Here is a 14,128-nt window from a genome sequence, read left to right on the forward strand (position 1 = left end):
TGGGAGTTGCCCCGCCGTCCCCCAATGGTGGCATAGCTGTGTAGAACCAGAGCCAGTCAACCAGGGATGGACACTAGAAAAGAAGAAAGCGGTGCACAGCCTGGATGCCACAGCGAGAGTTTGATTTAGAAATGACCCCTGCTCACCACACTGCAGACTTTTGTTCAGATATTTCTATAGTCCTGACCTTGTCAACGAAGAGTGAAGAGCAATGTTGAGTAGGAGGCCAGTGGGCCGGAGAAAGGGCACCCGTCAGCGCCCGGGCGGACTCATCAAACTTCAGCCCATCTTGCTGCCCGGCACTCACTGTCCCAGCCTGACTCCAGGCCTTTGCTGCTTCTGTACCTTCCACCTGGAACGCCTCCTCTGTCACCCACTTCAAGGCCAAGTTCACAATGTTATACCTCCTCCATGGAGCCTCACAGATGTGCTCACTCCCTCATTTGTTTCCCCACAGCCTTCTGAATCTTTTTTATGTCACTTCTGGCTTGTCTGGTGGTGTAGTCATTCATTCATTTGTCCATTCATCCATTCATTCATTCAGCTAATACTAAGGACCTACTATGTGTAGGGTGCCAGGTGCCACTGTGAAGGAGAGACCAGGGCCCTGCCTATGAGCCGCTGGCATTCTGATGGGGAGACAGAAAAATGAGTAAACTAACCACAGCAGAATTGGGATCGACACTACTTAGAAGGAAAGGGGCTGGGATGGGGAACAGGGGAGCCCACCTTAGTTAGGTCAGCAGGGGAAGCCTCTCTGAGCAGGTGCTGTTTAAACCTTAAGGTAATTAAAATGACATCCTCACAGTCTCAGGCCCCTTGAGTGCCTGGTAAGATCTTGAACACAGTGGGTGTTCAGAATTGTGTTGAAATGAATCTAGGCCATGACCCTTTTGTCTGGGCGTCAGCACCCTGGGAGCCAGTAACCGTAGCCCTCTCCCGCCTTAGGGCTCCCTAGCCCCACCTCCAGCTGTCATTTGACCGAGAAGAATTGGGTTACTTTGGGGGTGGGGTGGTAGGGTCCTGTGAACTTGGGTGTGGGCCAGCAAGGCTGCTCCCAGGCCAAGCCCGGCAGCATCAGGGGGCAGGAGAGAGAGAGAGAGCATGAGCAGGGGCTGACGACCTCCAGCCAGCCTGGAGGCTCTACATGTGACTGGGCCTCTTGCATCTGGATCCTCCATCAGGGACGCTTCCCCTCCCCTGCCACCCCCATAACCCCAGGGGGAAACTGAGGCCCAGAGTTCGGAAGCTGCCTCTTCCTCTAGCAGCAGCAGAGGCCAGAGTGGGTCACTGTGCTGGGGAAGGAGAAATGGGAAGTCTGAAATGTGAGCGCGAGGGGGAGGCTTCCTCTAGCCTGCCCCCCTAGCCCACTGGAGCCTGCTTATTTCCAGAGTCCTTGTCACCCAGGGTCGTAGGTGGAAGCTGCCGGCTGTGGAGATGCTCTAACCCAGCTCCTGCCCACCCCTTTGACAGGTGCGTAGACGAGGCCTGGTTGTCAGGGTGTGGTTCCCGATATGCTTTCCAGGTACCTCTGCTCTAGCACGCGGCAGTTTGCCTGCTTGTGTGGGGGGCATATCATTTACTTATTATGCATTTGTTTATTTTTTTAAAATGTGCTGCAGAGTAACATACTACAAGGGTTTCCTAAATTATGCATTCAAGTATTTTCAGAATAGGGAGCATGAACATAACGTATCACAAAACCAGAAAGCAGCACCATGCATCACTTGCGCGATTCAGCCCCGGCCCAGGTGACGTTAGAAGCTCATCTGGTTGGGACGTGTCATGTTCTCCTGGGTTGCACAGTGCCTGGTGCTGGTGGATGGCTGTGTGAGATCCGAGCCATTTCCACTTCAGCAGGGATCCCATGGGTGTCTGAGATTCTCTCTCTCTTGTCAGTCTTGCAGCATTTTTGTGCACAGAATGTCGTAGCTCTTTGAGTGCATGCAAGATCACACGTATGGTTTGCCTTGTGGTTTTGGGCGGGACCCCTGAGTTTTTGAAGGAAGAGATCTTGCTTTAGTTGTCTTTGTGCCCCTCACTGGCCCCGCACAGGTCTCTCCACAAGGAGATTTGAGTTGAGTCTTAGAGCCAGGAGGGGCCCTGGATCTGTTAGTCCAACTGCCTCATTTACCAGATGGGGGCCCAGAAGAGGGCCTGCAGGGAGATGACCTGCCCCAGGTCACAGGGGCTGAATGAACCAGGTGGTCCTGGGGCTGAAGTGTGCAGCCTTCAGAGCTGAGTCGGGAGCTGCCCTGGAGGTGAAGAAGGGGTGTGTCCCCGAGAGGCCCGGTGGGCAGTGTGGGTGGGAGCTGAAGCTGACTTGTGCCTCAGGAGTCTGGGGTTTCTGGGGGCCACTGGGGAGGTGTCTGGAGGGGTGAGCAGTGTGTTGTGTCCGTGTTCTCCCCGCCTTCCCTGATCGGGTCCACTTTACCTGCCTCCCATGATAAGTGGGCTTCTCTGAAAACCGTTCCCACTTTTCTCTGAAACAAGGGTTTTGCTGCTTAGAGAAGAGCTACCCTGGGGCTGGCTGGGGAGACCTCTCCTTGTTTAGCTCGAGGGCCTGCCCTTGCGGCCTGGCTGGTAGCAGGACGGGGCCCTGCGCTCCATACAGACGCCAGGCCCACTCCTGGAGGCCGCTCAGCCCCTGTGAGCTCCCTGCCCTCCCAGCCCACCACCTCCTCAGGCGTTGCCAAAACAAACAGCACGAGGTGCCTGGGAGCCCAGAGACCCTTCCTCAGAGGCACCCTGGAGGGCCACCACAGGCAGCACCTTTGGGCATTTCTGTCCCCTCTCCTCCTGAGGGCTGGCGCCTTCCATCTGGAATGTTCTCTGAGGAAGGGGGAGGGACCTGGGGAACTTCCCGGGTTGGGATCCCTGCCTCTCGCTCCGGCGATCTGGATCCCATTACCCTCCTGAGAGGGGTGAGGAGGCCTTGCTTTTTAAAAAACTTGTTTTTCTTTATATTTCACAGAAACTTCAAATAACCCAGTTCGCCTGTACACAAAATAGAGCTCAGTGGTAAATGCTTGCTGGTGGAAAGGAAATTAGACCCAAGGAGGTCCATTCATTGATTCGGCTCAGCAATGCTTTCCGAGCATTTGCTAAACTAGCTCCCGTGTGATGAGCATTCATGACCTACCGAGCACTTGACGCTCAGCAGAGGCCGTTATCTTTTTTTTTTTTTTAACATTTATTTATTTGGCTGCACCAGGTCTTAGTTGCGGCATGCCGGAACGTAGTTCCCTGACCAGGGATCCAACCCAGGCCCCCTGCACTGGGAGTAAAGAGTCTTAACCACTGGACCACTAGGGAAGTCCAAGAGGCCGTATCTCATGGGGGTTTCAGAGCCAGCCCGCCACCTAGCTGTGTGACCTTTGGATTAGGTGGCTTAATGCATGTAAAGGGCTTAGAACAGTGCCTGACATATGATAAGAACTTAATACATGTTAGCCATGATTATTAATGTCCTGGTATTTACCATAGTGCTCATCGTAACCCTGTAAGGTAGTGACGGTTGTTGTTCCCATTTTCCAGATGAGGAAACTGAGATTCTCAATGGTTAAATAACATGCCCAAGTCATGCAAGTAAGTGGCAGAGCTAGGGTTCCATCTCAGGCCTGGAGTCTGAGGCTTTTGGCAGCCGGACTGAGCTGCTTAGCTGGCCCCAGGCTAGGGGCTAGGCATTCAGGTGCCTATACTAACGAGACTAGGTGCTGCCTTGAAGAGCTCATCACCTGGCATGGAGGCCAACACACACATAGGCGTCACTGAGTGAATTTCCAGAGGCACCACATGGGTTAGAGTCAAGCCAGGCTGAGTGAGAGGCAGGGCAGGACTGACAGCAATGCTGCACTACACACAGGACTGGTCAGTGGTGCCTCCCGCTAGGCCTCCCCTTTTGGGCTGGAGGCGGAGCTGCTTCTGTGCCTGCCAACTGCGTGTGTCATAAAGCAGAAACTAACACACCATTGTAAAGCAATTATACTCCAATAAAGATGTTCAAAAAAATTATGTGTGTCGGAGGGGAGAGGGGGTCACCTCCTCTCCCACCCTCCTCCCAGCCCCAGCCAGGGCGTTCTTCTCACTGCCCTGGGGAGATGGCATGCCGGACAGGGTCGGGGACAAGCACTGAGAGGGCTGAGAGTGAGAGGATCTGAAACCACTCACTGGATTCCTGCCACTGTTCCAGGGTTCCTGAACCTCAGCGTCCTCATCTGTAAGATGGGAGTAACATTATTTGCCATACAGGGTTGTTGTAAGGATTGAGTGAAATGATGTAAAAAAATCTCTCTATAATCCTAAGTCTAGTACTTACATGACTAATAATAATCACTACCGTTTTTGAGCCCCTACTTGGTGCCTCACACAATACTAGACTACACACAGTACCTTGTTTTCGTTTTTTTTTGAAGTTATTTATTTTATTTTATTTATTTATTTTTTTGGCTGCATTGGGTCTTCGTTGCTACGCATGGGCTTTCTCTAGTTGCGGCGAGTAGGGGCTACTCTTCGTTGCGGTGTGTGGGCTTCTCATTGCGGTGGCTTCTCGTTGCGGAGCACGGGCTCTAGGCGTGCAGGCTTCAGTAGTTGTGGCTCGCAGGCTCTAGAGCACAGGCTCAGTAGTTGTGACGCACGGGCTTAGCTGTTCCGCAGCATGTGGGATCTTCCCGGACCAGGGCTCAAATCCATGTCCCCTGCATTGGCAGGCGGATTCTTAACCACTGCGCCACCAGGGAAGCACCAGTACCTTGTTTAATCCTTACACTAGTTCTTTAAGGTGGATATCATTGCTCCCATTTTATGGATGTGGAAACTGAAGTCCAGAGGCTCAGCTGCCTGGGCTCACACCTGTGAGGGGGTGGACATGAGAGTCAGACCCAGGTCCTCTCTGATCCCTAAGCCACCTCTCTATGTTCCAGACCTTCTGAGTTCTCTCCCCTTCCCAGCCGTGCACCACCCCTTGCTGGTAAGTTACTGAACCAGCCACAGGAGGGTGTGGCTGTCAGGGGGCCAAGCTGAGCAAGACACTCCTGCCAGGCCGCCACTCAGGCCTGGCAGCTGGTGGTGGGCAGGGATGGAGGGATGGGCTTTACCTGCCCACGGCCCCCGGTTGTGGTGGGAGCAGTAGGCTCTCCTCCCTGCCGGTCTGGCAAGTAAGTTTTGTTGGCCTATGAGTCACACAGCACTGATGAGTCAGGTTTTTCCCTTCTCCTTGCCCAGAGCAGCTGGGGAGAGGGTGGGGGTTTTGTTAGGAAAGAGGACCTCCCTCCCTCTGCTCTCCACTGTCCCCCAATGCCTTGGAGCTACATATTTTCTCTCCAAAAGTCTGTGGCTCAGCCTGTGTCCCTACAGAAAAGGGTATCTGGGTGCTGGCCGCACAGGCTCGAGGGAGCAGGCCCCGGGCTGAGTAGAGTGGCGAGAGAAGGGGCCCTCCTTGTTAGTAAGGAGTGTGAGGTAGCTAGTCCAGGGCTGTCTGACTCCAAAGCCCTGCTCTTGGCCTCTCGTTTTGGCTTACCCACTCCTATCTGCAAAGAGGGCCCTAGCCCCGTATCCTCTGGACATTGCAGCAGAGTTTCCCAAGGCACAGGGTCCCCTGAGCTATCCACTCCTTGCCTTATGACCAGCCTGGCTGCGAGCCTTGAGAGGACTGTCCAGATGGACTGTCAGGGTTCTCCCTGAGTACCCCCATGCCAGACCCTCTCAGAGGCCTCATTAAACAGTCAAAGCAGCCAGCCTAGTTCCACATCAGTGCTTGTCAGTCCTGGCCACATATTAGAATCATCTGGAGAGCTTTTAAACCCCTCTGATGCTCAGGCCATACCCCAGAGCAATTAAATCAGAATCCCTGGGGCTGGGTCCCAGGCAGCTGTGTTTTTGATGCCTGTATTGCCTCTCGAGAGCCTGCCCTCCAGGAGCTGATGGTCAAGTTGAAGGGACAGCACAATGTGCAGGGGACACGCACACACGTCAGCATGTGACTCAGGGCGGTGCGGGACAGTCACACCCCATGGGGCCAGGGGTGAGGTACACGTGGGTCCCGGAGGGAAGACGCTTCTGGCCTGCATTCTGATGGATGGAGGTCAGGACCAGGCAAAGCATGGGAAGGAAACAAGGAGGATGCTGGCCTGACAGGGCCAGTGATTCACGGGCTGTAGAGGAAGAAGGGGAAAGAATGAGTCAGGCACAGCCAGCTGCCTGCAAGGCCCGAGCCTGGCTTTGGAGGAGAACGAACGTGCTCAGACGAGGAGTTCTCTGTTGATCCACAAACAGAACGTTGCAGGCTCTGAGCTGTGGCATGTGAAGACGTGGGTGAGCCTAAACAAGGTGGGGTTCCAGATCTCAGGGATGTCAGGCCTCTGTGTACACCTCACACTTGACCAAGGCCCTTCTCACAGAAGCTCCCTGGAGCATTTCAGCGTCTCTGAGGTACACAGAATTGGGCAGATGTGTTTGGAGAGTGAAGGGCCGTGCCCCAGGTCACCTGGCACAGGCCGCGATGGAAACAGACTCAGGCCTTCTCACTCCAAGTTCACCCACTTAAGACAGGCCAGAAAGAAAGACAGGGTGTGGACTGTAAACTGACACCAGGCCAGAGAGAGTATAGAGGCACAGCCGGGGGAAGGGTTGTGGGGTCTTTTCTAGCCCCAGCAGTGCTGGGCAGACTCGCTGTCGTGTTTGCGGTGGAGGCAGAGGGGCTGGCACTCAGGCAGAGGAAGCGAGAGCCCAGGGACGCTTGGCGCTGGGCAGATCTCACGTGGGCTGTTAGGTGAGTTGGTTAGTTGAGAGGAGGGTGGACGGGATGGTAGAGAAGCTGGAGTAACAGCAGAGGGAACAGGGATCTTCAGTCTGGAGAAGAGCAAAATTCACAGTGACAGTCGTGGTGACTTGTTCTGTGCCATTCCAGAGAGCAGAGCCAGTGGATTCCAGGTCAAAATAATAATCTTAATAATGGCAAAAACAATTTCAGTGACAATAATAGTGCCTCCTCTGTAGCAAGTACGGTGCTGGGGGGTGTGTGTGTGTGTCTTCTGGTTGAGGAAACAACCTGAAGGGCTAGGGAGGCTGCACCTGGGGTGTGGGGTGTCAGGTGAGCTGGTTTATTATATATCGTCTTCTTGATCCTATTAGCTAATGTAATATATATGTGTAGATTTTCAATCCTCCCAACCTCCCTAAGAAGTGGGCCGTTACTAACTCCCTGCTTCTCAGAAGAGGAGACTAGAAAGCTTAAGACATTTACCCAAAGTCACTTAGCTAATTTATGATGGGGCTGGTGTTAAAACCCTGGTCTGTCTGACTCCAAAATCTGGACCTTCGGTCTCTGTGTTTCTCGGTCCTACTGCCTGCTACATAGTTAGTGCTCAGTGAAGGGTGACTATAACACTTAACTTTCTAACCATTTGATCCATCCAGCAATGGGATAGGTTTCCTCCTGGCATAGTGAGTGTCTCCAGAAGTGCCCACAGAGGCTGAATTGCCCCCCGCGGGAGTGTCATACGAGTGGGAGGTTGGTCTCCATCACTGAGCCCCATACCAGCCATGCGGAAGTAGAGTCTTGGGCTAGTGCCTGAGTCTGTGTTTCTCTCTAGCCCACAGGAGACCTGGATGCACAGTCAGGCCCTGGAGTCCGCTCTTAGGTTTCGTTCTTTCCTAGTGGGAACAGACTGACTCGTAACTCTTCCACTCTTGCTCCTGAAGCGTGTTCTTCTTACTGCTTTTCCCGTTGGAGTTTTCATCATCTTTGGGTCAAAAGCCTATCATTTTAATGTTCTAGTTATAATTGAGCTTTCACTGGCAGTGGAGTGGTTTGATAGAAACAATTTACCATCCCCCCACCCCGACACACACACGGGCAAAAGCTGTGGGTTTTGGGACAGGTCCATCACTTCTCAGAGCCTCGGTTTCCTCATCTGTTAAAATGAAGGGGCTAGAGTAGATGACTTTAAGGTCACTCCTGGCTTCAGGATTCTGCCATGCTCTGGGGGACCTGCCCTGATGGAGTGGCGCATGTCTGAGTGAAGCACAGATGGCGCTTGACACCCAGGGGGACAGAGTCTTGGGTGTCAGAAGTCAGGCCTCTAGGCACCTGGCTGCCAAGCTGGTGCTGGTCTGGATCCTCCCTGCGGGGACCCTCCTTGACAGCAGGGCTGTAGAAAGCAGTGGTAGAGATGACCTGTCTCTCCTCCCTAGAGTCCTGAGGTAGCAAGGGGAGCTGGCCAGATACCGGAGACCTTTCTAGCGACCTCTGGGGAGTTCCTGTTTTACTTATTAGCCGCCATCCTCACTCTTCTGCCCTGGGAAAAGTGCTGACCCTACGCTGTGCAGCCGAACAGGGAAGCGGGCAACCATCAAGCCCGCTCTTTTGTCCCTGTCAAACTTAACCTCATTTAACCCCTGCATCCTACCGCACTGGGGGAGGTAGAGACCAAGAGTTCACTACAGCAGGGGTTTTCACAGTTTTCAAAATTACAGCAACTTTATGGAAAAGGAAAAGAAGATGGTAACCTTTCATTCTGTTAATTGCGTAATGATAATGAGCACGACTGACTCGGCTTGCTCACTAATTACAATAGCTACCGTCTTTTAAGTACTGGGCAGGGTGGTCTCTGTAATCCTTACAGCAGTCCCATGAGGTGGGAGTCACGTCCTCTGTACAGATGGGAGCACTGAGGCTTGGAATGATAGGTTGGGCCCCTGCACTCACACAGGTGGTCAGTAGCCAAAGCAGCCCCCACCCCCACCCCATCCATCTCTGAAGCCCATGCATAAGTAAGTAGCCAGATTGGAGAGAGAGCCTATGCTAATGTGTCTCAAGTCATGGTTATCTGTAATCTAGGTTCTTTCTAGAGCTGGTAGCCCTGGAACTGTTCACATTCAGGCCGGGACTTTGTTACACCTGGGAACAAAAATCAGCACATGAAGAAGATGGGAATATATTCACTACAGGAAAGGAACAGGCTGGGTTTTTGTTTTTGTTTTTAATTCATGTGAACTTAAAACAAGAAGAATAACTGTCATTTCCCAAACACCTGACGTTTTATAACTCTGCTTATGAAATACATCATTCTTTCCCAGCCAGCCCCAGAAAAGGAGCTGTTGATTGTATAGCAGGCTGGATCCCAGAGTAGGCCCTGGGGATTTGGGGGTTCTGTTTGTAGAGATCAGAAAGGCCAGTTTTCCAGTTTTCCCTCAGGAAATGGGACAGGGGAACGGCTGGGGGAAGTCAGCTTGGGGGAGCGGGAGAGTTGGTCAGAGCCCAGCCTGGGATGCCACCTTTAGCCCTGCCTGGCCTCTCAGCCGGGGGCCCTGGGCTGGGGGCACCGAGCAGAGAGCAGATAAAAGGCCTGCTCCGCTGAGTCCGCCCCAGTAAATGTGTGCGTTGTGTGCAAGCACAGTGAAAGCGCACGCTGTCTCCACGGTTCTGTGTGCCCCCTTGTCCACGCTCACAGCCGCCGAGCAGGGGGGCTCTGGGTCGGGTTAGTTTTCTTGGCCGCACTTTCGTCTCTCCCGTTGCCACGAAGCCTCCAGGCCCTCACTGGGCGTGGTCTCTGACACCCAGGCCCTCATTCTCCGGCGGGTTTCCTCACTGTACACCTCCGGAACTGGTTTTGTCCCTCCTGGACTGCCACTTCTGCCACCCCCTGTCTTTTGCCTCTCTCCGTTGCTGGGATTTCTTCCAGCAGATTTCTTCTGCTCCCCGTCTCTGATCTGGCCTCTGCCCTCTCCAGCTCCTCCCACTTTTCCCAGATGGCTCGTTCACTTTATTCACTCATTCATTGGGCAAACAGTGGTTGAGACCCGCTGTGTGCCAGACCGGGGCCTGTCCCCAGGAGGCGAGTGATGAACTGGAGGTGGTCCCAGCCTCAGGGGGACAAACTGGACCATTTCAGGGAACTGCAGTTGCCCCAGGCTGGGCGCCATCACAGAGCTGAGTTCAGGGCTCCCAGAGGAGCCTCGAGTCCTTCAACCCTGCCCAGGACCCCCGGGACCCAACGTGCCCTAGGAAGGGATGCAGTTTAGGAAACCTGGGCTGTCACTTAGCAACTGGCTCCACCCCTTTCCCTCCCTGAACCCTAGAGCTGGGCCCGAGGGAATGAATGGGGAAGATGGGCCCAGGCTGTAAAGAGGCCAGGTGGGGAGGCCCCAGCTGAGCAGAGCTGGGCTAGCACTTTCCTTTTGAAGGTTACCCAGGCTCTGAGGGTCATCCTGGGCTAAGTCTAACTATAAATACTGTGCTTCCTGAAGGGATTACCTGCGCTCTGCTTCCCCTGCCTGCTCCCTCCTTGGCTGGGCTGATCCTTTTCTGGGCCTGCTGTTCTCTTGAATCTCTTATCCCCTCTGCCAGGTGCCATACTTCAGCCACATCTCTCCAGCCCCCTGCAGCCCAGCTGTGACTGCCAGGGCGGAAGGGGAGGGGAGGAGAGATTGGAGTCTGCATCCTGGTCAAAGGGCCATTGCAGCCCAGGCTGTTGGGATGGGGAGGCTCTTGTCCCTTCTTCTGCCTGAAGCCTCATCTCTCCCACCAGCCAGAGCAAGCCCAGGCTTGTCACATAATCAGTACTTCTGGGGAGAACATGGCTGGCCCCATCCCTGGAGCAGGGACCTGGGTATGCAGCTTGGTAACCGAGTGTGGAAATAGAGCTTGGGGATTGCCACAGGTATAAATAGGGCCGTCTCCTGGCTTGGGTGGACTGACTCTCCTGGGAAATCTCTGGTTCCCTTGGCTGGTCTCAGACTTGGTGTCACGTCCCAGTGACTCAGGTATGCCAGTCCCCGAGGCCACAGTAAGGATCTCTTGGGGTCTGAGATCAACAAGCAAAGGGACTGCCTGACTTTTCCCTCACGGCAGCCCCTTCTCCCACTTCCCCCTTCCCTGCCTGCCCACTGCTGCTCTCAGCTGTGATTCCTCCACCATGCTCCCACACCGTTCACTGTGCATTTGTCAGTTCCATTTTCAACTCAGCAGACACTTGCTGAGAACCTGCACTGGGCCAGGGATATTCAGAGGGAAGCAGCCAGGCCCGCTGTCCTTCCGTGGGTTCTTGAGAATCCCCTCTTGTGTAGTTATTCTGAGTTAAGCAGTGTGAATCGCACACATACGCACACGTGCGCGTAGATGCACTCCAGCTCTATGTAAATTGGAAAGGATCTTTAGTGTTCTCTCTCTCACTCTCCTTTCACCACCGTCCCTTGGGGGTGGTATTGCCAGACACCATTCATTATCCAGGCCAAACCACAGCGTCCACCATCATTATCCTCCCCCAACCCAGACATCGTGCCCTCTCGCTCTCTTCCCCCTTTACCCTCTGAATCTGCTCTCAGCAGCAACTTTGGAGGCGATCCATTGAACTAGCTGATGTTAACATATGGATGAGCGGGCCATTTCCACTTTGTTTTGCTGTGCTCACAAGTGGCGTTCTTCAATCAGAACCGAGTACCTATTCCAGCCTAGCCCTGCAACTCTGGCTCAGTGGGTCTGAGGTGGGCCCTGGGAAGCTGCCTTTCTGTTTTTGTTTTTTGGGTTTTTTTGTTTTGGCTGCATTGGGTCTTTGTTGCTGCACGCAGGCTTTCTCTAGTTGCAGCAAGCGGCGGCTACTCTTCATTGTGGTACACGGGCTTCTCACTGCGGTGGCATCTCTTGTTGCGGAGCACGGGCTCTAGGCGCATGGGCTTCAGTAGTTGTGGCACGCGGGCTCGGTAGTTGTGGCACACGGGCCCTAGAGCGTGCGGACTTCAGTAGTTGCAGCGCGTGGGCTCAGTAGTTGTGGCTCGTGGGCTCTAGAGCACAGGCTCAGTAGTTGTGGCGCACGGGCTTAGTTGCTCCGCGGAACGTGGGATCTTCCTGGACCAGGGATTGAACCCATTTCCCCTGCATTGACAGGCGGATCCTTAACCACTGCGCCACCAGGGAAGTCCGAAGCTGCCTTTTTAACCAGCACCTCAGCAGGTCCTAACACAAGTGGTATTTCAGGCAACCCTCAACACCCCAGCTTTTGCGTCTACTCAGAAACATACATTCTCTGCTCAGTTCCCTTCCCACCACAATCATAGAGACCCATGATTGTCATGGGCGTTTTGTCCCTCCCCATACAGGTGTGTACTTTGATCTTTTATTTTGTTTTTAAATCTCTCTTTCATCAACTTCACTGGGGATAAGGACCATTTCTGTTACTCTGTTTTTGACCTGGAGCTTATCTAGGACAGGTGGAGACATAAGTAGAGGCCACTAGATGCTGCTGCTGCTGTTGCTGCTGAAACCAACAGAGCCTGCCTGGCCCTGAACAGAGTCACCCAGAGCTGCCAGCAACTGAAATCCTAGAGGCTGTGGGCCTTGGGCTCTCAGTTCACCACCACCCTCAAACCCCACCTCTCAGCTCCCCAAACTCTTCCTCCTTTTCTGTGGCTGCTCCTCAGAACTTTATGTACCCTTTTTACTTGTCAGCAACTTTCATTATATTATTCTTATTACTAAAGTAATTAATGCTTATTGTTGGAATCTTGGAAAATAAAAGCAAAATAAAATCATTGGTAACTGTCAATCAGATATAACCACTGTTAACATTTTAGTGTAAATCCTTCCAGTCTTTTTAATATATATAATATTACATATGTGTTTTTTTGTGTGTGTGTGGTATGCGGGCCTCTCACTGTTGTGGCCTCTCCCGTTGTGGAGCACAGGCTCCGGACGCGCAGGCTCAGTGGCCATGGCTCACGGGCCCAGCCGCTCCGCGGCATGTGGGATCCTCCCGGGCCGGGGCACGAACCTGTGTCCCCTGCATCGGCAGGCGGACTCTCAACCACTGCGCCACCAGGGAAGCCCTACATACGTTTTTAGAAATAAAAACTGGAGCACAGTGCACTGGCTGTTCTCTAACCCTTTTTTTTCACTGTATAATGCACATTTCCCCGTGTTACTCAGCCTCCTTCTGCCCCATTACAGAATGGCTGCTAGGGATGCACAGATGTTAATGTAGCCTTTCTCCTGTGCGTTTAATTTATTTCTAGAAAACCGGGCTGAGCTAAATAGCTTTGTAGATGAACTTTCCCCACACGCTTGTGATTATTTTCTTAGAATACTTTCTTAGAAGCCAAATCAGTGAGCCAAAGGGATGCACACTTTTAAGCTTTTTGGTATCATAGCAAATACCCTCCAGAAAGTTTGTAGCAATTTGTACAACATATGAAAGTGTTCACACCCCTTCCACTGCCCAATATTTTTTGACTCAACTAACTATAAAACATCATTTTCTTTTAAGTAAATGAAATTTAAAATACTCATCATCAATTTGCTTTTTTTAATGTTTGGAGTAAAAACTTCCTTTTCTGTTTTGTCTGTATTTGTGCCTAAAATTGTCAGCATTAGTGTGTAGGGATCTGGACATTTTGGCATGTCTCTTATGCATGCTTGCCTTGGGCCTGGGGAACTTTGCTGCATATTTTTGTGCTGTGTTTGACTCACTGTGAAGGGAGCCAGCCCCTGGCCCGAGGTGCTGCGCCTGCCCCCTGCTGGCAAAGAGGTGCAGTGACAGCTGAGACAGCTGGGCTTCTGCTGCCCTTTTCTTACATCAACCCTCCCCCTTCCCACCCCCACCCTCACCCCATTCTAATATTTTCTCATATTTTCAGCCTGAAAGGACCAGCGTGCAGGGCGAAGAAATTTTAAGCCCTTGTGTCTTGGGTGATGGAGATGCAGTTAATACTTGGGGAGGCTCACCGGCATCGTGTCCATCCTGGGGTGAGAAGTGTGTCTCTGACAGCGCAGACAGGAAAGCATGCTGTTCTCCGTGTGGAGGGGAGGGGACTCTGAAGGCCAGGTATTCGAGCAAAGCATCCCTCAGGTACTGGGGGCCTCCTGAGGTGACAGCTTTGAAAGGTGACACCATGGGGCTGTGTTCATATTAAAGAGTGAGATGCATTCATACACAGTTACATGTCAGGTGTCCTGAGGTCTCCAGTCCAGCAACCTTGATTGTCAGGGACAGAACCAAAACCTGACCATTTAAGTAAGGGGGTGGTGGGGCATCTGAGCAGGAAGAACACATGTCCCGAAGCCTAGTCTCTTTCTTCTTTAGGAAGCCTCTTTCCTAGAGCCATATGCTCTCAATTTTGACAGTGCTGACAAAGC

At 52.8% G+C, this 14,128-nt stretch overlaps 1 protein-coding gene across 3 annotated transcripts in view; it reads left to right on the forward strand.

The window, feature by feature from the left end:
- The window catches only part of UBTD1 (ubiquitin domain containing 1), a 51,403-nt gene that overhangs the window by 31,874 nt on the left and 5,401 nt on the right, over nucleotides 1-14,128 (forward strand). Inside the window, exon 1 of one of the 3 annotated variants that reach the window (XM_027112208.1) lies at nucleotides 13,748-13,841. The exons of the other annotated variants lie outside the window; for them this stretch is intronic. The gene's annotated coding sequence lies outside the window, so the exon portion shown is untranslated. Of the gene's footprint in view, nucleotides 1-13,747; nucleotides 13,842-14,128 lie in introns of those variants that run through there. 3 annotated transcript variants of the gene reach the window in all.

The sequence above is a fragment of the Aethalodelphis obliquidens genome, unplaced genomic scaffold, assembly GCF_003676395.1.
Source record: "Aethalodelphis obliquidens isolate GAN/ISIS:26980383/991018 unplaced genomic scaffold, ASM367639v1 scaffold11, whole genome shotgun sequence".
Classification (NCBI taxonomy): domain Eukaryota; kingdom Metazoa; phylum Chordata; class Mammalia; order Artiodactyla; family Delphinidae; genus Aethalodelphis; species Aethalodelphis obliquidens.